We start from the raw sequence: 21,400 nt of genomic DNA, 5'->3' as shown, positions 1-21,400 counted from the left end.
TGCACCATCAGACAACATGCAAAAAGGAGAAGAACACAGATGCAAAATTAGGTGGTGATACAGAAAAGCCTCTGTGCCAATCGTAGGCTACGTTTAGTGGAGATTTCGCCGATCATGGTTCTATAGCCGACAGCCTTCAATGACAAATCCATTTGCTATTACTGCTGGAACATTTTATATGCAAGATCTACTTCATCATGTACAAGGCACTCAACACCATCACCAGACAAAAACCTACCATCCAAGGTCAAGACACCAAGCTGAACATTCACCGCATCTTCCAAGCTATAGCTGCAACAGGGTGGAAGCAAGAAAATAAAAAGAAAGAATAACATGAGATGCCAATCTTTCACCAGCTAAGCACCCCAGATCTGAAACACTATCCTAATTTCAATCTAAAAGGACCCATTTCTACTCCATTTCAGGAGGTTACTAAAATGTTCCTTTTTCAAGCAATGCCTTGTTCCAATATAAACCAATGTATTGCTACTTTTTGCACGGTGCACCAGACCTGCTAAACCCATCAGGAGTCCCCTCCTTCCCTAGATTACCTTTGCCCTCTTTCTCGCTCACCCAGGAGTCCTGCACATATCCGCACGCATACATTGCATAACCTTTCATATCAAGCGCTCCATTATCTTGTACCTAGGCTTGTTTTACAAAAATGTTCATACATATATTATTTGTAAAATTGAAAATCACTTTCCATGTAACCAGTTCCTTTCATGTTGCATGTATGCTGCAACTGAGCAAACAAAATAAGAGATGTGTGCAGATCATAATAGGTTAACTTTGCAATGCATAATCAACAGATTCGCATTACCTGCCACTTGCACAATGATAAAGTAGTGATTTTTGCAGAAGATTTGGAGCCACATGTATCAAGATTAGGAATAGCAATTACCTAATAGCGATTCTCTTTGAATTTCAATTAGGTAATCGCTATTCGTAATGTATGAAACTCATAGAGTTTTATTTTGTGATTCCTAGGAGGTCGCAAATTGACCTACCTCATTAATACTAATCAGCTAGGTCACAATTTGTGACTCCTAGAAATCGCTAAAATCAAGGCGATGGTGGCCTGCTAGGGTCAGCAAACTACCATGTTCGTGATTGCTTTTCAATAAAGCAATATTTTTTTTTTAAACGCAGCCCCTTTTCCTTAAAGGAAAACAGGTTGCATTTAAAAGAAAAAAATGAAACCTTTCTTTTCACTTTTTTAGAGCAGACAGGTGTTCAGGGAACCACTGCATACTCTTAATACATGTTTTTGCCACCATTCCCAAAGAGGAAAGGGTTCCTTGGGCACTCCTTCCCATTTGGAAATGGGTTACCACCAACTTGAAGTTGGTGGTGAAATGTGAATGTTTTGCGACCGCATTTACAGTCTAAAAACATTCTACAGACCGCTGTGATTCGATATTTGGAAGGGACGCCCTAACACGCCCCTTCCAAATACCTAATTCCAAACCCATTTTGAGATTTAGTAACGTCACCGAGTCACAAAAAGGGTTTGATACATAGGAAGAGTAATTTTTTGCGTTTGCAAACAGGACGATTCATTTGCGAATGCAAAATAGCTTCATACATATGGCCCTTAATCCCCTTTTGATGGCAACATTTCCCTTGTGAAGGGAACATAAGACAAATGTTGTGGAATTGATCACCATTACATTTGAAAACCCATCAAAAGCATAGTATTAATAATTTCTTAAAAGACGCCCAAACGCTGACCTGCTTCTGGGAGTTGTCGGAGAACCCACGGAGCTGCCCTGCCTGCCCTCTATCCCTCGGGATACCGCCGCTTCACGCAACTGCTCGCCGCACCCGCTTTGCGGGTGCCGCTTCGCGGGTGCCGCTTCGCAGTCAGCGGCGAGGGGCGAAGGCTGCTCGGGTGGTCGGAATCGCTGTGAGGAGGTTGGACAAATAGCAGAGGGCGTGTGCAAGCAGGGACTCTGAAGACCAGGAGTCCCTGCGCTGCCCAGGTGTGCACGGCCGCGCCCCCAGTGAGACACGCCCCCCGCCTGCAACGGCTACTATTTAACAGCTCGTCTGGCGCTCAGCGGGACGCGAGCGGGATGCCGAGCGAAGCCCGGGCAAAGGGCGGGCAGTCTGTGGCAGTCAGGGGCTGTCAGAGGCTGGGCTGGGCCACCCCCCTGTCCTTTGTCACCTTCGGCTTTATAGTCAATTGTTTCCTGGTTGGGGGTTTAGTTGCTTAAATGTCTACCCGCTCTGGGAAAGCACTGAGGGGTGGGGGAGAGGGTGCCGCAGGAAGCACTATGATTGGTACGATGGACAAATTCATCACAAGAGTAGCTGCTGTTATTGAAAAAGAGATTGTGATGACGGAGCGCCGCCTTTCACAAGACTTTTTCCCGGCTAGACGCTCCTCGTTAGGAGCAGTGGCACAGGCCCTGTCTCCAACTTCTACCCATCCTACCTCCCCTCTTCCTGGGATTGAGTCCGAGCAGCCACGGATCACAGCAATAGGGGCAAGCATTGACAGGTTGGAAAGTTTGGTAGTACAATCCTTGCCCCTTAGCCCTAATCCAGCTGTTACGGGACTACATTCTGTTGCACCTCCAAGCCCTTCCATCGGCCAGGTCTGTCAACTACCCCTTCAGGACCCACCCTCGGCCTCAAACCTGTCGTGCTTGGCACAAGACTCTTTGGTTCGCACCAAAAGGAAAAGGGTTGCTAGTACACGGAAGGGTAGCTTCACAATACTCCACAAGCGCCCGAGGAAGCATGTCCAAAGAGGCCCAGGCCCAACAAACAACTGTGGTCCTGTTACACTGACCCCTGACCTAACAGGAGGAAATGCTCCTCTGGTAGCCGCGGCTGAAGCGGTTCATACACACCTTATCCCCCCTGCCCTACCAGTAGCATCACATGAATTGCCTTCCTTAAAGCTTATTGAGAATCTGGTTAAGTCCCTAATGGTCCCGCTTATTGATCAAGTTAAGGGTCTGGGGGAAAAGCTAGATAGGTTTGAACAGACTACCCTAGACAACTTTTTTTCCCTGAAAACCCTTATCAAACTCCAGTCTAAAACCAGGGAGGATAATATGGGCGGGAATGACGGGAAGGGGGTTATAGTGGGCTTAACTGCGGCAATACTCCCGTCAACGTCTGCATCCACTACAGCAGTAGGGAAGGTCTTGACAATCGTCTCTGAGATCCCTCCTACCGTTAAACCGGGAACTATTACTCATACTGCCCAGGTCCACGCTAGTACTCCCCAGTTACCGAGAAATTCCAAAACGAAACCAGACCAAAAGAAGTTGCAAGTGGGAGGGGCCCGAACCATGCCAAAACGATCGGCACAGCCTACTGTTGACGCCAGTGGAGTTGCCTCAGCTGTAAAGGCAAAAGCAGCTACGAGTCATCCTGGAGCTCCTTCTTCAGCGTTTATACCGCAGAAGGTAGTTCCAAAGTGCCTGCCAGTTAATCTCCCCCCAGAGTGCCACCCCTATGTTGCTGTCCTCATTAATGTTCCCATTCTGAAGGAAGCCCATTTGGAAACCCATCAGGCACTCAAGAATAAAACCATGCATTGGCTAAAAGCCAACAAACCCCTACCTAGGGGTGTGGATGGGATAATCCTTGGAGTGCGTAGGGTAGGTTGGATAGGACAGGGAAAGAAACCATTCGAAGGCGATTGTGTGGTAGTCAACTTTCAAGACACTACAGTTGCCCACGCAATCTGCAACTCTGTTCAGGTTGCGGGGGGACCAGGCATTGACGTAGTGGACTTAACATACTTCTACCCACGGCCAGTTATGAAATACCTTGGCTCATCCCTTGTGGATACCTGCCAAAACACCACTGGTAGCCAATGGTATCCTGTAATACCTCAGTTCCAGCCGCATGCAGTGTGGCCTGGGCCGAGATGGGGTCCTATGGGGTACTGACTCGCCGATTCCTTCGGGGAGGCTCGGGGGGATTTTATATCTGGTAGGGCTCTCCATCAGTCCTTGAAGCTGATTGGCCCACTTACCCCCACAGGGAAGCAGGCAGCACCAACGATTAGACGGGAACCAGGTGTGGGGCGGGATATGAATGAAGACGATAATGGCCCTCCTATTCCGGTCGCGGCAGGCACGGTTGGCTCTGTCGCGTCCAGTAGCGCGGCAGCTGTGATGGACCCACCTATTAGGGTTTTCAGCTGGAATGTTGCTGGGCTAGATAGGAAGCTGGCTTTGCCTGATTGGAATGCCCTTGTGGAAGATTATATTTGAGAAGTAACAGCCTAGGCAATTGGACACAATAATTCTTTACAGGATCAAAGGATATGTAGCAATGGACTACAGCTGCTTAAAAAACATATGTTTATTAATTAATTAACACAAATAAAAAATGAGAGTTCATTCTATCACATTAAAATCACAACACAAATACAAAAATTCCATAGGGTGCAATTGACGAACATAAATTAACATTATATGAACATTAAAAATTATATAAGATGGGTGGCATCTGTGTGTTCCAGGAGACATGGAGTAGGGAGCCCACCCACAAGGTGGGTTATTCATCCCACTCTATACCTGCTGTTTACCCGGAATCAGGTAGGGGACGTCCCTCGGGAGGCCTCCTTATTTGTGTAGCCTCTTCCCTTAATTGCAGGATAGAGGAGCACCAAACCAACTGCCCGGACCTCCTTAACATTACTTAAAAAAATTCCAGGGGTCGTGTCATTCTAAACATCTATAATATTTATGCCCGGGGCACAAAGGGAGGCAGACAATCGCCTACTATAGCTCTTTTAGAGAGATTGCTTAGGCTGTCCCCTTATAAATTATGTACCCTGGTCGCGGGTGATTTTAACTGCACGTTCGAGCCCCTTGGCTCGGAAGTCACTCTAGACCAGGAGGAGGAAGATCAAAGGAGGGGGATACCGGCTCTAGAGCTAAGTCCAATCAAGAGATGGACGGAAGTGGCACTCCAGATTAATTCTCTCACTATGGAGTTTGACCTGAGGGCCCTTAACGGTAGGACTAGATCTGACAAAGCGGGTGCCCACACGTTTAATAGGCCAAACCACACGTCAAGAATTGATTACATTCTGCTTGACGTCCATTTATGGAGTGCGGTGAGAGATATGGAGGTTATTTCGTCCGTCGAGAGCGATCATAATTTGCTCTCCCTTGCCTTGACCCCCTGGTGGTTGGAGGGCATAGGGGGTCCGCTTCTGCGTACCACTGTTCCCGGTGAGACCGTTGTTTCGAACTGTGGCAGACGGCGAAGTGGGCTAAGCTCACGCTCTCGGCTGAGAAGGTGACAATCATAACGCAGCTCCTAGCCACAGTCCTAGACAAACTGGATTCTCCCGAGGGAGGGCCTGCGGAGGTGGTTGACCGGTTTCGAGATCTAACCCAGGCCATAAGCAACCTGTTTATAGTCCCAATTAGACATAATGGGGCTAAGATACGCCCAGGGAAAAGACAGGGTTGGTTCAACCACAAGTGTAGGGAATCCAAGACATTGCTTATTGAAGCCGTGAAATCTAAGTCCCAAACAAGGACTAGGGAGGCCAGGAAGTTATACGCACACTGCACGAAAATTGCTAAAAAAGAGTGGGAGGATAACTTTTGGCAGGATCTCTTGGCCGCTAGTCGAGGGAGGGACGCTAAGGGATTCTGGAACTTGGTGGGCTGTAGGAATCGTCCTGATGACACCCTGAGGACTTGCACGATCCCAGCCCAGACGTGGTTTAACCACTTCAAGGCTCTTTACTCAGCAGTAGAAGGGCCACTCAACGAGCCATTCTCCCTTCCCCCATTCTCACTGGATAGAGCCATCGACCCCTTTACTGCGCGGGAGGTTACGAACATTATTAAATCCTTGGTACCCCTGAAAGCAGCTGGCCCTGACGGGCTACCAGGGGACTTACTGCGAGCCTATCCGAGCGAATGGGGCACACTGGTTTCTGCTCTCCTGAATGCCATCTTAGAGGGAGGTCCTGTCCCAGAGTCTTGGAAAGGGGCAGAGGTTGTTCCAATTTTTAAAAAGGGCTGTCGGGACCAACCGGCGAACTATAGGCCGATAAGCCTCATAGACTCAACCCAGAAGGTGGCGGGAAAGGCGATCTTGGGGAAGATTCTTCATTGGGTGGACGAGAACCATATATTGTCTGATTTTCAGGCAGGCTTTCGTTCCGGTATGGGAACTATTGAGCAAGTGTTCAGATTGATGCTTCTACATTGGAAGGTGGTGGAGCTGGGCAAAGGCAGTCTTTACTTGGCCTTTATAGATCTAAAGACTGCCTTTGACCTGGTTCCTAGGGAGGAACTCTGGAGGGTCCTGCAGGGTCTCGGGCTGCCCCCTTACATTCTGTTGCTCCTCATCAAATTACATAATGACAACTATGCATAAGTGCGATGCGGCCAACATGGGGAAAAGACATATAGGATCCCGGTCAATAGGGGCGTCCGACAGGGATGTGTATTAGCTCCCACACTATTTTCCCTGTATGTGAATGGTGTATTAGAGCACCTGCTTGACGAACCAGCAGATGTACCCTCCCTGGGGGGCGTGCAGATTCCAACCCTGTTGTTTGCCGACGACACCCTCCTCATTTCCAAGACTCCCAAGGGCCTACAGAAGCTTCTGAACCGTTTTCAGGATTTTTGCTCAAAGAGAGGGCTGGTCATTAACGTGGATAAAACGAAATACTTGATCATGCACCCTCCACGTAAACTTGGTCGTCCACCAGTCTTGAACTCTGTTCCTCTTGAGAGAGTTGCCGAATTCGATTATTTGGGGATTCGCATGAGCGACGCTATGAGCTGGTTACCCCATATTAACAAAATGACCCTTAGCCACAAAAGGGTGGCGGGAACATTGCTAAGGGAGTATCGCAACTCATCTAGGCAATGTGTAGCTCCAGTAATTGACATTTACAAAGCCAAAGCTGTGACTGCATCACTCTACGGGGCTGAGTTATGGGGCCTTGGTAACTCGGAGGCTCTATCCAAGGCAGAGAATACATTTTTGAAGGACCTCCTGGCTATCCCTCTGAGCACCCCAACAGTTCCGGTGCTTTTGGATGTGGGATGTAAACCAATTAAGGATCAGGCTCGCCTCCGGCCCCTCCTTTTATGGGCTCGTCTTTGGAGGGTCCCCGAACTGAAAACTTATGCGGACGGGCTGTCAGAGGTGATGGGAACGAGCGGCTGGCATAAGATCAAGTGGCTAAGGGACATCAAAAACCTTTTGGGGGACATGGGTTTGGGGTCTTGTTGGACTACAAAATCTGCCCCGCCAAAGGCAACCCTAAAAAAACTATATTGGGAGTGGGTCTCTGCCCAGCTCATCAGTAATCCGCGTCACTGCAACTCTACCGCAGCCTATTTGAAAATCAAGGACATCGTTGCCTTCGAGCCCTATCTGGACTTGATTACAATACCTGTTGATCGGGCACTTTACATCAAATTTAGAGTGGGTACCTTACCCTTAGGAGACCTGCTCTCAAGATGGAATAAGCCTGCGCAGGTATCGCCACATTGTGCTCTCTGTCCATCTAGGTCCGAAACTGTAGCACATTTCTTCTTTGAGTGCCCTGATTACTCCCGTCCAAGAAGACGCTGGCTCAAACCACTTTGTAGACAATTGGGAAGTCGCCAGCATATGGTGGCTTTACGGATTTTATTAACTGACACTTCTTCCCCCATAGTCTGTGGCGTCTCCAAATTTTTAAAATGGGCATGGTTGATTCGCTTAAAAAGACTGTCTATTTCAATTTAACTCACTTTTTTTTTTTTTAATCTTTTAATTGAATTCAAAGAACAACAAAACAGAGAAACAAAACAAAAACAAGGCATTACGATACAAATGCGTCACCACGTTGCCCTGGGGGGGGGGGGGGGGGGTACCGACGTAAATCAAACATCAGAGCATGCAGTGAGATTGGGGGGGGGAAGGAGACCAGAAGTAAACAAAATATCTAAATTCCTGCGGAGGAAACATCAGGTTGGGAGGAAGACAGGTCGGTATTAAGTTCCGGAAAGGGGGGAGTACATATATCGCCACGGTATGTGTTCCATTGAGTCCAGATTTTCCCCCATTTGCGGGGCTTGCCACGGGAAACATAAACAGTCTTTTCTCTAAACATGCACCAGTCCATGTTTTGTTGCCACACCAGAATTGTCGGTGGCCTCTGAGCGCCCCACAGCTGGGCAATGTCCCTCTTAGCAATCAGGTCACCCATCGAAGCTGCGCCTGATTATAGTCATTCGGCTCCCAGACATTCAGCAAGCATCTCCGCGCTTCAGGCATTAACTGCACACCTGTGACCTCACTCATAACATCATGCACGCAAGTCCAGTAGCGTAGTACAGCAGGACATTCCCAAATAATATGGAGAAACGTGCCCACCATACCACATCCACGCCTGCACAATCCATCCGCCGAGAACCTCATGCGTACCAGACGTGGACCAGTCACATACACCCTATGTAGAATTTTGAGCTGGACAAACCGGAGGCGCGCCGGGATAGCCACCTCCTTCGAAGAAGAGATCGCAGCCTGCCAGTCCTCGTCATCGAGTTCTAGACCATCACTAGTCCATAACTCTCGAAGGTTATCCAGCAGGTCAATCCTGGTATTAATTAATTTTTTATATATGAGCGAGATCGTGCTATCAGGGACATGCCCATCCAGTATCCGATCTTCAAGCGGGGACGCCTCCGGAGCGTCCGAACCCAGGGGAAAAACAGACAGGACCGCATGCCGGACTTGCGCATACCGAAAGGATTCCCTATCATTCAGGTCGTACTCAACCTTCAGTTCCTCAAACGTCTTGACTCTACCCTTGATCCACACATCATCGACCCTGCTGATTCCAATCATGTCCCACCTATCAAAACCCTTCGACTGCCAGAGGGAGCCAAGCTTATCCGAAGCATAAAGCGGAGTAGCACGGGTAGGCTTGTCGGCCCATCCCGTGGCCGCCGTAGCACGATACCACACCTGTACTGCTGTTTTAGTGGGGCCTGTAAGAGATCCGCCAGCAGATTTCGCGTATAGAGCCCTGTTGTAATCTCCACCAGGCAGCAGCCATTTATCCATTGCAAAGGCCGGGTTCGGCGAAGGAGCGTAAGTGCCGTGGTTGATGGCCCCCAGCTGAGAGGCCCAATAGTAGCGACGGATGTCCGGGAGCGCAATGCCCCCATCGTACCAAGGGAGCGTCAGCTTCGAAAGGGCGATACGAGAACGGCCCTCCCATATCAATCGTCGCTGTAGACTTTCAATCTCCCGAAAGTAACCGGCTGGTACAATGTCAAGCGTGTTTTGAAGCGCATAAAGAAATCGGGGGAGCGACATCATCTTAAACAACGCCGCTCATCCCAGAGGAGAGAGAGGGAGCCTACCCCACGCTACAACATCAGCACGGAGACGCTGGAGAGGGGGCAGCAAATTCCGCTCATACCTAAGCACAGGGTCCAAGGTGATAAAGATTCCCAGGTACTCGAATCCCTCCAGCGCCACCGAGATAGGACAGCCACGTGGCAGGAGAGGAGCCTCTCCGGAGAGGACATAAATACAAGACTTCGACCAGTTGATGACAAGACCGGAGTTTTTACGGAAAGAAGTCAAAACGTCGAAAAGGATGATCAACGACTTCCGAGGCGACGTAAGGTACAAGAGTATATCGTCTGCGTACAGAGATACACGATCCTCAAACTACGGAGTCCATCTAATGCCCCTCAAAGATGGCTCCCATCTCAACCAAGCCACCAGCGGCTCCAAAGCGAGGGCAAACAAGAGTGGGGACAAAGGGCAGCCCTGACGCGTTCCCCTACCGAGAGCAAAGGAGGTCGAGACACGCCCATTCACCACTACTTGGGCTAAAGGATCAGTGTAGAGCAATTTTACCCAGCTAATAAAAGCGGGTCCGAAACCGAATTTAGAGAGAACCGCCCAAAGATAAGGCCACTCAAACGTATCAAACGCCATGGTGGCGTCCAAAGACGCCAAGATGGCCGGTTCACGCAAAGTTTCCGCTCGCGCAAGGACTCCATGCAGGCGCCGAAGGTTAAGTGCCGTATTGCGGTGTGGTATAAATCCGGACTGGTCCGGGTGAACCAGATCGCTTATGACAAATACCAAACGATTGGCGAGCACTTTGGCCAGGATCTTCGGCTCAGCATTTATCAGAGAAATAGGCCTGAAGGAGTCGCAACGGTCACGTGGCTTACCTTCCTTATGGATAACCACTATGGAGGCCAATCTCTGATCAGGAGGAAGAGAGCCCGTCTCCAGTGATTCTAAAAACATCGACCGTAGATACGGTGCCAGCACATCCGGACGGAGCTTGTAAAGCTCAATGGGGAGCCCATTAGGGCCCGAGGCCTTCCCCGAGCGAATCGAGCGGATGGCGACCGCGATTTCATCAACCGCAGGCGGAGCCTCCAGCAGATCCCTCCCAGGGTCGGACAGGCATGGCAGCGAGATATCGCGTAGAAGCAAGTGGGAGTCCTGCTCAGGTCTATCGGACACAGGGGAGTACACTACCCGAAAATAATCCGCGAAACAGGCTACAATTTCAGCAGGGTCAGTGATACTCACATCATTCACATCAACAATAACAGGGACCACCCGACTCGCACATTCCCTCCTGTCCAACCAAGCAAGCAATTTACCAGCCTTAACTCCCACATCATACAAACGTCCCTGCTGTTCCCGACCCATCACTTTCGCAGCTTCAGTCACCAGCGCTCTATAGTCAAGTTGTTTCAGACCCAAAAGGTGCAGCCTCTCCGGGGAGACCTCAGATTCCAACTCCCCCTCAAGAACGGAGATTTCATTTTCAAGACGGACAACCTCCTCTCGCTTACATCTCTTAACGTTGCCTATCGATGAGAGGGCCTGGCCCCGAATTACAGTTTTGTATGCTTCCCACAACGAGACAGAAGAGGACACAGAACCCACATTTTCAGCAAAGTAGTGATCAATCGCTTTAATTAGTTCCGTTCTGACCTTGGGATCATGGAGGTACCATGGGTTGATCGGGGCCACCCTACCCTCCGATCCCAGGTGTGCGTCCACAACCATCCACAGTGGGGAATGATCCGAAATACCCCTAGAAAGATGTTTCACCTCCCTTATGAGGGATGCCTGGGAGGAGGGCATCAACACGTAGTCCAGTCTCGAAAAACTGCCATGAGTGAAAAGTATATTGCATTTGCCCAGGGTGATGCAGGCGCCAGCGGGGAGGGTAACGATCAAACATCCCAGACACTACAGAGTTGTAATCCCCACCCACTACAAGCAGACCCTCGGGGACTCCCAAGATCACTCTTCCCAGGTCGGCATAGGTCGTAGTCTGGAGGCCTGGCGGTATATAGACCGAGAGCAGAGTGATCACTCTCCCCTCCCAGCGCCCCACAATGGCGGCGTATCGTCCCTTATCATCCAGTATAATGTCGTCAACGGCTAGCGGGAGGGGGCTCCGAACCAGAATGCCCACCCCCCTGGAGCCAGAAGTGAAACCTGAGTGCCCAATGAGACGATAGCCACGCCTATTCATTGCATGGCACGTATTACCAAGCAAGTGCGTCTCCTGAAGCAAAACCACATCAGGGGACAGACGTCGCAGCAGCTGCAAAACTACCCCCGCTTAATTCTGTCTCCCAACCCATTAACGTTCCAACACAGTATTCTTAGTCCCCTACCCCCCATCCCAGAGGCCACCCCAAGTCCCCCCCATACCAGACGCGACGCAGCAAAACAGAAGATCATCGATACTATGCCTTGATTAAAACAAAGAAACGCAAACCGTAACCCCTCAACCCCCCAAAACATCATACCCCCCACCCCGCACCCCTGCGTAAGACTCAAAAGCCACCCCAACTTGCAGTGTGCCTGTCGCCCTGACATACAACTATTCTACGAAAAGAACCCCAGAGGAGGAAGACTCACCCAACCCCCACCCAGACCCCATTCAGACAACACAGTAGCGAGCAATAGTAGCATAGCATCAAACCACTGCCGAAAGTCAATACGTTGGTCCGGGAGCTGATTACACTCCCTATTCCTGCTCCACCTGGCCGCCCTCTGCTCCACCGGAGTGTTTAGAATGATCAGATTGCTCTCGTCCCGGGGGCAGTGTGTCCAACCAGTCACTAGCTACTCCAGGATGCTCAAAGAAAAACGTTCTGTCATTGTGGACCACACGTAGTCGGGCCGGGAAAAGCATGGCATATTTCATGTCTCTGTCCCTCAGTCTCTTTTTCACCCCCTGGAAGCCAAGTCGCTGCTTCTGAACCTGCTGGGTGAAGTCCGGGTAGAAGCTGACTGTGGTGTTCTCATACGCCGTAGGGCCCGACATACGTGAAGCTTGCAGAATCGCATCCCTGTCCCGAAAGTTAAAGATCCGAGCAATGATGGGACGCGGAGGAGCTCCCAGCTTAGGCGGGCCACCCGGGATCCTGTGTGCACGTTCTACTGCAAAAAACTTGCTGAGGCCCTTGGGCGCTAAATGATTCAGGACCAGGTCCTCCACCAGCAGGTCCACCGATGATGGTTCCATCGTCTCCGGTACACCGACCAGACGGACGTTGTTCCGCCGAGCACGGCCCTCCAAATCGTCCAGGCGTCGAGAGAGGTAGTCACGGGCAGACCGCAGGTCACCGACCTCTGCCTGTAAATCGGAGACGTCGGTAACAAGACTAGAGGTCTTCAGGTCGAGGGATTTGACCTTCTCATTAGTCTTCGCAAGATCTGCCCTGATCAGGGTAACATCTATTGCGACCGTGTCCAACTTGTGGGTCAGGGCTTCATACTGTTGTCCCAGTGTGGCCTTCATCACGGCAATGGCGCCCATGACGTCCTTCAACGACAGATCTTCACCCATCGGGGATTCGTCTCCAAAATTGGCCGGGGGTTTATTCAGTCCGCCCGGAGAGCCCTTAGCGAGGGTATATCTGTCCATAACGTTAGACTGCACGGGACCTCCTCGAGTTGCCGGTCTGGTCTTGCGTTTTTCTCCCTCGGGCTTGGTGGCCATTTTGGGTCATGCGCCCCGGAGGGTAGTCTGAGACCTAGTAAGAATGGCTACACTCGATGCTCCCGCAGCAATTTGGAGAATAGGTTGAGGGTCAGCCACCAGGCAAGGAGCAATGAAAGTCCGGATCGCCAAGCAATGATGCGTGGTTAGAAAGAAAGCAATAAACCAGGGCGACCAAGGCAAAGTCAAAGAGGTCGAAGCATGAGAATCGAAACTGAAAGTAGAAGACCGGGCAAGGGAGACTCGCATGAGCCGTTGTTATTCAATTACTACCCGGCTGGCAGAGAAATCAAGCCCGGGGCAGTACCATGGAGCAGGCCGAAAATGTTCAAAAGTCCATATCTTCAGCTCCCGGAGTCCAAATCGAAATCCGAAAACGGATAAATGATCAGCAGGGTCGCGCCAATAAGAACCCATCATCTAAATCAGGATAGGGTACAGGATAATCGGTGGAGGTGGCGAAGGTCCGGGAGCTCTAAGCTCACGCGACCATCTTAATTCACTTTTTCATTAATTTATTTGATGTATTAATCGAACTCTTTTATTTCATCTGTTTTTTAACTTATAACAGGGTTTTTTTCACGATGTGCTGTTTTATATATTCTTGTAATGCTTTTATGATATCTGCATATCGAAATAAAGCTATCAACCAACCAACCAAAAGTAGCTCACAAGAGGTAAAATATATAAATATTATCAAAATCACGTCTCTTGAAAACATCTATAGCATAGTTGAATAGGAATTTACACAATTAACTATTCCAATCTAATCACAATTTGCTTTACACAGTCTTTTCTCAACTGTGCATTCTATCAATCCACCAGGGGTTGACGTTCCAGTTCGAAACTGGTAATCACATCTAAGTAAACCAGATAACGGTTTATTGGTTGCAATTGATCTTATAGTCAATAAGCGATCCTTGTTGTTATTGTATACTGATCAACACTTTTAGAAAACGTCCTTATTTTTTCTTAACTTGCTTCTTAAAAGTGGCTGAGACCTCATCACACTGCCTAGAAAGCTTGCACATGTCATACCTGTTAGGAAATCAATCAAATATGACAAGATTCTTGTTCTTTTCTTTGCGATTTGCAAAATTCCTGAATGTGTAGTCACTGAAAGGGTGTTTTTGGGGCCTACCTCAACATATAGATTTGCAAGCATGTTACAAAGGTCGCTAAGAGTAGATACAGAGCGTAGGTAAGCACAAAACCCGTGTACATGAGCATTCATTGGGGAGACTATCGGTGCCTTTTGAGGGTGTTGTATCCTACATTGATAATAGCAGAATGTTTGCATTAGGATAGGTGACAAATGAATTGTTCCTAATTCCTGAACCCCTCTCATATACCAGGCAATGCTATTGACTTCATGATTTAAACTTTTTCTAACGATCGTATGTGACTTTCCATATCGTATTATGTACTGTACTGCTAAATTACTAATGCTCAATAAAAATGAAAACAAAAACGTATAGATTTGCTTTTCCTACCAACACAAGAAAACACGTTAGTAGGATTATAGGTTCAAGGGTTTATCTGTCACCTCAGTAGAGGAAAAGTGAAGTAAATCAACAATTTTTAAGTGTTGTACCTTCCATTATCCCAAATGATCTCTTTGAAATAATAAACCAAACGAGCTCTATAAATTTTAGGTTTTGATACTTAAGTATTGATTAGGGACCAGTGGGTACAAATTTGATGCCAAGCGTCACTCTGTTGTGTTCAATGTTCTTGGGAATTAAATCATGATGAAATTCCCATCAGTTGAGGTGACCTGGTTCAAATTCTGACTTATCTGTAACCAGAAAAGTGACGCATTGCAGGAGTGTGTCACAAAAGTGACGCAACTCCAGCAATGTGTCCTTTCACATGGGGCAAGCCCCATGTGAAAGGGCCTGCGTCAGTCTTACGCCTGCTATGAGGCAGGCGCAAGATTTTGACGCAACGGCGTCCTAGAAGTGACGCAGTGAAATCTCATAGATTTCACTGCGTCACTTCTACTAGGCTTTTTGCGGGATAACGCCCCCCCCTGCATACATTATACCTGACGCAGGTATAATGTAGCGCAGGGGTTTACAAAGTGATGCATCTGCTTAGATGCGTCACTTTGTAAATAGTGCGCAACAGGAGGCATGTTTTACGCTGCCGATGCATCACAAAAAGTGACGCGTCGGAAGCGCAAAACTGACGCAAGGCCTCATAAATGAGGCCCCTAGTCTTTTGGTTACATAGCCGGGACTGGGTAGATATGGTGCATGGGGAATTGGGCCACGTATCATCCTATCTCACTCCTTGTATCTTACTCAGTATTCAAAATTAATCTAAAAAAGTTAATTATTTTATTGTGTGCCCTCAGCCTATTACCACTAGGCTAGGTAATTATATAGGGCCAGATTATGAGTCTGGCGGTCCACGGACTGCCAGACTCATGATGGCGTGGCAGTGGAAGTCTTCCGATCGCCATATTACAGGTAGGGTGGTAGGACAGCCATTGCACAGCCGCAACTGCCAGGGCTCAGAGATCTCTAGCGGTGGTGCGGCGGTCTGAGGGCCGCAATGTGTTTGGTTGTGTCCTGACGCACCGTCAAGCATGTTACGAATTTCCTCACTGCCAGCGGTCTCATGAAGGCTTTCCCTCCATGAAACTGCTAGTGGGGAGGAAAGAAAAGGGGGCCCTACAGTGCTCCCTCTTGCCCCAGTGCATGGGGGTGCATGCAGGGAGGCACATGTTGTGCCCCCTTGTAGTTTTGCACACCCAGTTCCCGCACAGGAAGGAATGCAAGACATGGTGCAATCCCGCCCGTGAAGGAACGTGCATTTGCTGTCCTGCACTGGTTCACTATGAGTCTTTAATCTGCACCACCATGGGATTGACATGCAGCTCACCTACCATATCACAAAATACTTGTAATCTGGCAGGTGGCAGCAAATTTTAACCATGCAGGAGAGTGGCAGTGGCGTGCCACCCCTAGTGCACTGCCAAAACTTGTAATCAGACCCAAAGTGTTTAGAAGAGAGGTCGGGGTGATCCAGAGCATCTAGCTGGGCAAACTTGAGGTACAGACTTTCTTAATGCTTCTCTTTCAACATTCACATATGCTTCAGGATTGTCTCTATATAGAAAACATGTTTATTCAGTACTTAAAACTTTCAATGAATATCCTGATATTCAGGGTCCAGATTCGCTAATTGTTGATACAAGGCAGAGCAGCAATCAAAATTTGTGCACTGCTGTGCTTCAAAGAGAAATAGAAAAAATAAGCCATATGAATTAAGATACGGTGCATTTTTTTCCTCTCCCTCAGCGCCAGACCATTTTTGGTTGCCATGAACCAAACTTTTTCCGTGTTACACCTACCTCAAGAAGGCATAAGGATTTGGCATAAATCCCAGTCTAGGAATCTTAATAGATAGGGATTTGGTTAAAAGGCCACGGGTGGTTGCATGGGAACGCCCACATATCACCCATGGAACACCTCCGTGACGCAAAGTACTGCATAGCTCAACTTTGTGTTACTTTGTTACACTTTCCAAGGCTGGTTTGCATTAGATAGTAAATCCCACTACAACACTCTGCGCTGGGTTTGCATCACAAAAGAGAAGCAAACCTGACTCAAAGTGTTAATAGATCTGGAACTGGGTGCTTAACTTATGTTTAACTGAAGATCCAAGTCAAATAAACAATTTCTTAATGGATTCCCTAAAACAATATAAGGTGATACCATTTCTAATGCATTTAGGGCAAAGTCCTTTTTCAGGATAACATTGACCTATTGCTTTGAATAAAGTCCTAGGGCCCGATTCACAGAACTAACTTAAGACAAAATCCTAAACTTACTACCATTTTGGTATTCACAGAAGGCACTTACTCATTTTGGTATTTACAGAAGACACTTACTCATTTCGGTATTCACAGAAGTTAGGAGTCCTAACTTTAGGACTCCTAAATGCCTTCTGTGAATACCGAAAGTCTTAAAGTTAGGATTTTTCTCAGTTTAGTAGTAGTAAAGTTAGGACTCCTAACTTTAGGACTCCTAAATGCCTTCTGTGAATATCGAAAGTCTTAAAATTAGGATTTTTCTCAGTTTAGGAGTCCTAAAGTTAGGATTCCTAACTTTACTACTACTAAACTGAGAAAAATCTTAATTTTAAGACTATCGGTATTCACAGAAGGCATTTAGGCTTCCTAAAGTTAGGAATCCTAACTTCTGTGAATACTGAAATGAGTAAGTGTCTTCTGTGAATACCAAAATGAGTAAGTGCCTTCTGTGAATACCAAAATGGTAGTAAGTTTAGGATTTTGTCTTAAGTTAGTTCTGTGAATCGGGCCCCTAGTGTCTTTCAGGCAGTTGAACCACTGAACATCAATATTTATTGATTCCTTAGTGTGTCACCATGCCCTTCACAAAAGAAGGTTAGTGAAAAGGTTATTCTATGTCAGGGCCAGAGGCTTAGATTATGCATTTCTTCTGGGCGGATGTGAACTTAGATGTTGGACGTTTATTACCATTCTCAGCTTCTGATGGAGGGACACTGCCAAGTGGGTTCTGAGACTGTAGGCTCACAGGATCCTGATGCATTAAGAGTATGTCATCTAAGTAGAAATTGCATTGTGGTTGCTACCTCACTTAGGGGGTCATTAGGATGTAGGGTGGATCGCCACCGCCCGCATGGCGGTGCGGATCCGCCCTACATTATTCCCCGCCCACCACCCATTTACCCCCGCCACATTAGTATGGCGGGGGTACCGCAGCTGACGGGAAGACCGTTCGCCGCTTTTCAGCTCGGTCTACAAGTCGACCGGGCGGAAAAGGGTTTAATATGGTGGCGGTGTCTGCTAGACACCGCCATCCATATTAGTATGGGGGCAGAAACATGCCTTTCCGTGGTGGCAAGGCATGCAGATTCTGCTTTCGGGGGACCGTTGCGACCCCCCAGGGTATTGGGGGGTGGGGAGTGCACATGGGGGTACCTATGGTACCCCCCTGCATTGTCATGGACATGGTGGCAGACACCTCGCAGTGCCTGTCATCTTGTGCATTACAATGCACGCAGTGCATTCCCAGCATTGTGGTGGGTGGTGCTGTGAGCACCGCCCGCCACAATGGTGGGAATGGAGGATGCCACCGCCATGGTGGCGGTGGTATCCTAATCGCCGGTGCTGGACCGCCGCACCACTGGCGGCCAGTCCCAACTCTGCTAGGGTGGGGGATGGATGGAAGTCCACCCGCCATCCTAATGGGCCCCTTGGTCTGAAGCAGAAATTGATCTAGATCTCCGTGCGCTCAATCAATTTAAAAAACACCATTTCTCTGCAGCAGAGAACTGTGAACTGTGCACCCTTTTGTTGCCTCTAAGTGGCATTGTGCCCGCACTCCTCCTGGGAGTGAACACAACCAGATAATTCACCCCACTGCCACTCTCGAGGTAATAGACTGCCCCTGGGAAACATGAGGACCCACCACTCACCTCTAACCCTGTGGCGTGAGAGAGAATTGTGTGAGGAGCACAATTCCCCTGAAGAGTGGGATCGTTGTTATTTAATGCTGTTAATTAATGTTATACCTGGCAATATAATAATAATGTCTCATGAAAAAGTCCCACTGAATGAAATATCACAGAACTGAACATTTACAAAGGGAAAGCACTTATCTGGCTGCGGAGATGCGAAGAAAGAGGAAAGGTTTTTCCGTGGTGGATAATTATAAAGGACTTTGTGCATCATAATTGGTGGATAATGTTGAACTCTAAAAGTCTCATGGGATATATAGTCTTTTCTTGTTAAGGGGTTACACATGTTGGCTACTGGGTCAAATAAACAGGAAAGAGAAATGCATAATCCTTACATCCTTGGCCTTAATAGAAATTCAACTTTTCTTCACAATAGCAACATTTTACTTTGTGGGGCATTGGTTGCAGTTCATATTGTGAGAAAGCTATGAGATATGTACAGGAATGGCAATATACTGAGAATATAAAAGTGCTTTCTATATTTAAAAAAACCCTGAGGAATGAATAAATATTTAAGGGAAGCACTAACAAAGTCTGTTAGTAGGGGGAAGCCCAACTGGACACTACAAACCCTCTCAGATCACCCTGTTAGGGACTTGTTATTCAAGCTTTTCTGGTTACAAAAGGCAAATCCAAACTTTGATGCATGCCCTTACCACATAACCGAGCAGGATTATGGGTTCATTTTGTTTTAGACCCTTAATGTGTAAGAAAAATTAATAATATTGAAATGTCACATCCTTGCATGATTGTACCGCCATCTTGAAAGACCAGGGTTTACAAAAGGAAGTGGGTATTTGCTTACAGTGCCTGCTTACATGACAGTTCTCCGCTCACATTTGTGCTGTAAGTAGGTGGCTGACTATTCTGTGGGCTCCATCACTCGTCACCACCCACAATCATAGTTCATGGACCTGTACAGGGTGACATCCATCCATATTTAACAACTAAGCAGATAGATAAAAGGATGTGAGGGCAGGTGGTCGGGTTTTATGGTAAAAGAAAAAAAAGAGATTTTATTGCATGTTTTATTTAGCACATGAGAGGAGTATGACAGTATTATGTGTGTTATTTACTGCTTTTTAAGTGTTGCAAAGAGAAAACTTTGGATATCTTGCCCGCCTCATGTTTTCCAAAAACAATAAAAATAGATACATTTATACATAGCTAGAAGGGCTTTTGGTCAGTCCTCTTCTTCAATTGGCTAGAAGTGGCATTCCCATTTTGCTTCTGCACACAGCAGCATACATAAATGTCAATGAGTTCATCCATTTCATCCACCAGCTGTCTTTCACCGTGAGTGGATGCATTTTGGTTGGTCTTCTGCACAGCTGTCTGAAGAGGAGTGCCTGCAGTGCTAGTGATGGCGCCCCTGGGCTTGGGGCCACTCCCTTTTCCCCCTTAGGTCTGCTAGAATTTTTCGAATATATTTGCAAACAAATAAAGTAGAAAAAAGAAACAATTGCACACTTCACAAAGCCAGACCTGTTGACTTTGGCCATGTTTATTTGATAAAGTGAAAAATGACTCATACAGACTGTATGAGTTCCAGATTATGCTCCCTAACTAATGCCATTGCTGCACCTACTTGGAGGAACTTGCATCTAGAAATGACTCATTGGCTTGGGCGGATGGTAGGCATTCCCAAAACACCGAGGGCATGAGAGGGGGTGGAAGAGATCTATTTTTGACTGTGAGCAAGCATGCCTCAAACAGGTTCAGTAGGATGAAGCTTTGGTACCATACGCGCTTGACACCTTCAGAGTCAGGTCCTCAGCGTTGATGTCTTGTTCGTTCCATAAGGAAATTTGTTTGAAATCTGCACCGCGTTCTTTGATGTTTGAAAAACTGGAACACGGGTGACTGTTGTGTATGTTCAACCAACAGACACACAGATATCTTCACCTACATCTCATGGCTACGGTGGGGGAGGAGACCCTTCCAAAAGGTATCTCCTTTCCTTGATTATCGCGTGATAGAGAGAGAATAAATTTAATACGCAATCATTTCTTGGCTTCCCTATTTCAGAGATTGCTGCTTCAAGAGTGAAATGCAGATCTGGGGTCAGACTTTTTCTCCAGATCCTGTTTACTGTAAAGAAAACCTAAAAGAGGAAACTGTTTGCTCGCCTTCCTGGCCGAGGATTCTGGATATCGAGACTGCAATAGTTACCAAAAGAGATCTTATGTTTCCTTGACACTTCATTGCAAGTTGTGGTTGAGAAGTCAATGCTTAATATGTGAGGTAATGTAACAGTTGGTACCAGATTCAGTACAATTCTGAAGTCATCACAGCTGTGCAAGATAAGCCCGAGGGATTATTTTGAAATAGATTGGCCTGATTTAGCCTCAAGCAGTGATATAAAATCCTCTAATTTCTGGGGGAGAGCTGGTGGGGCCTGACTGTCGCACCTTATTGCTTATGTTTAGATGATCTTGTTGATGAAGAAGAGTTTCTCTGCTTGCCTCCTTCAGAGATGAGAAGCATGTGATTCTTCCCCCAAAGTTCCTAGGAATAAATAGTCTAAGACCATGAAAAGCTTCAGCGTGGTGCAGGGTGCACTGGCCTCCTGAGATGGGCCCTGACACATACTTTTTTTTTTTACAAATTAAGCACTTGTGGTCCTGCTGTTTTTTGCGCTCATTGCTTTGTCAAATCCCTGGACCACAGAGGTCTTGTAAAAATACAGATGCAACGTCAGACAGAAGAGCCCAATAAAATTAGTTTTGGCCTGGGAGTTAGGGAGGTCCCCCGCAGCCCCTGTGGTGTGGGGGCTTGCCAGTGTTCCTTTTTTTGGTGGGGCCCTCTCAACCTTAAGCCATGCCATAGCATGCACAGCAGAATGCGTGCAATGGCATGGAATGAGAGACATCTAAA

Source organism: Lissotriton helveticus, chromosome 9 (assembly GCF_964261635.1).
Source record: "Lissotriton helveticus chromosome 9, aLisHel1.1, whole genome shotgun sequence".
Classification (NCBI taxonomy): Eukaryota; Metazoa; Chordata; class Amphibia; order Caudata; family Salamandridae; genus Lissotriton; species Lissotriton helveticus.
This window is presented reverse-complemented; position numbering follows the sequence as displayed.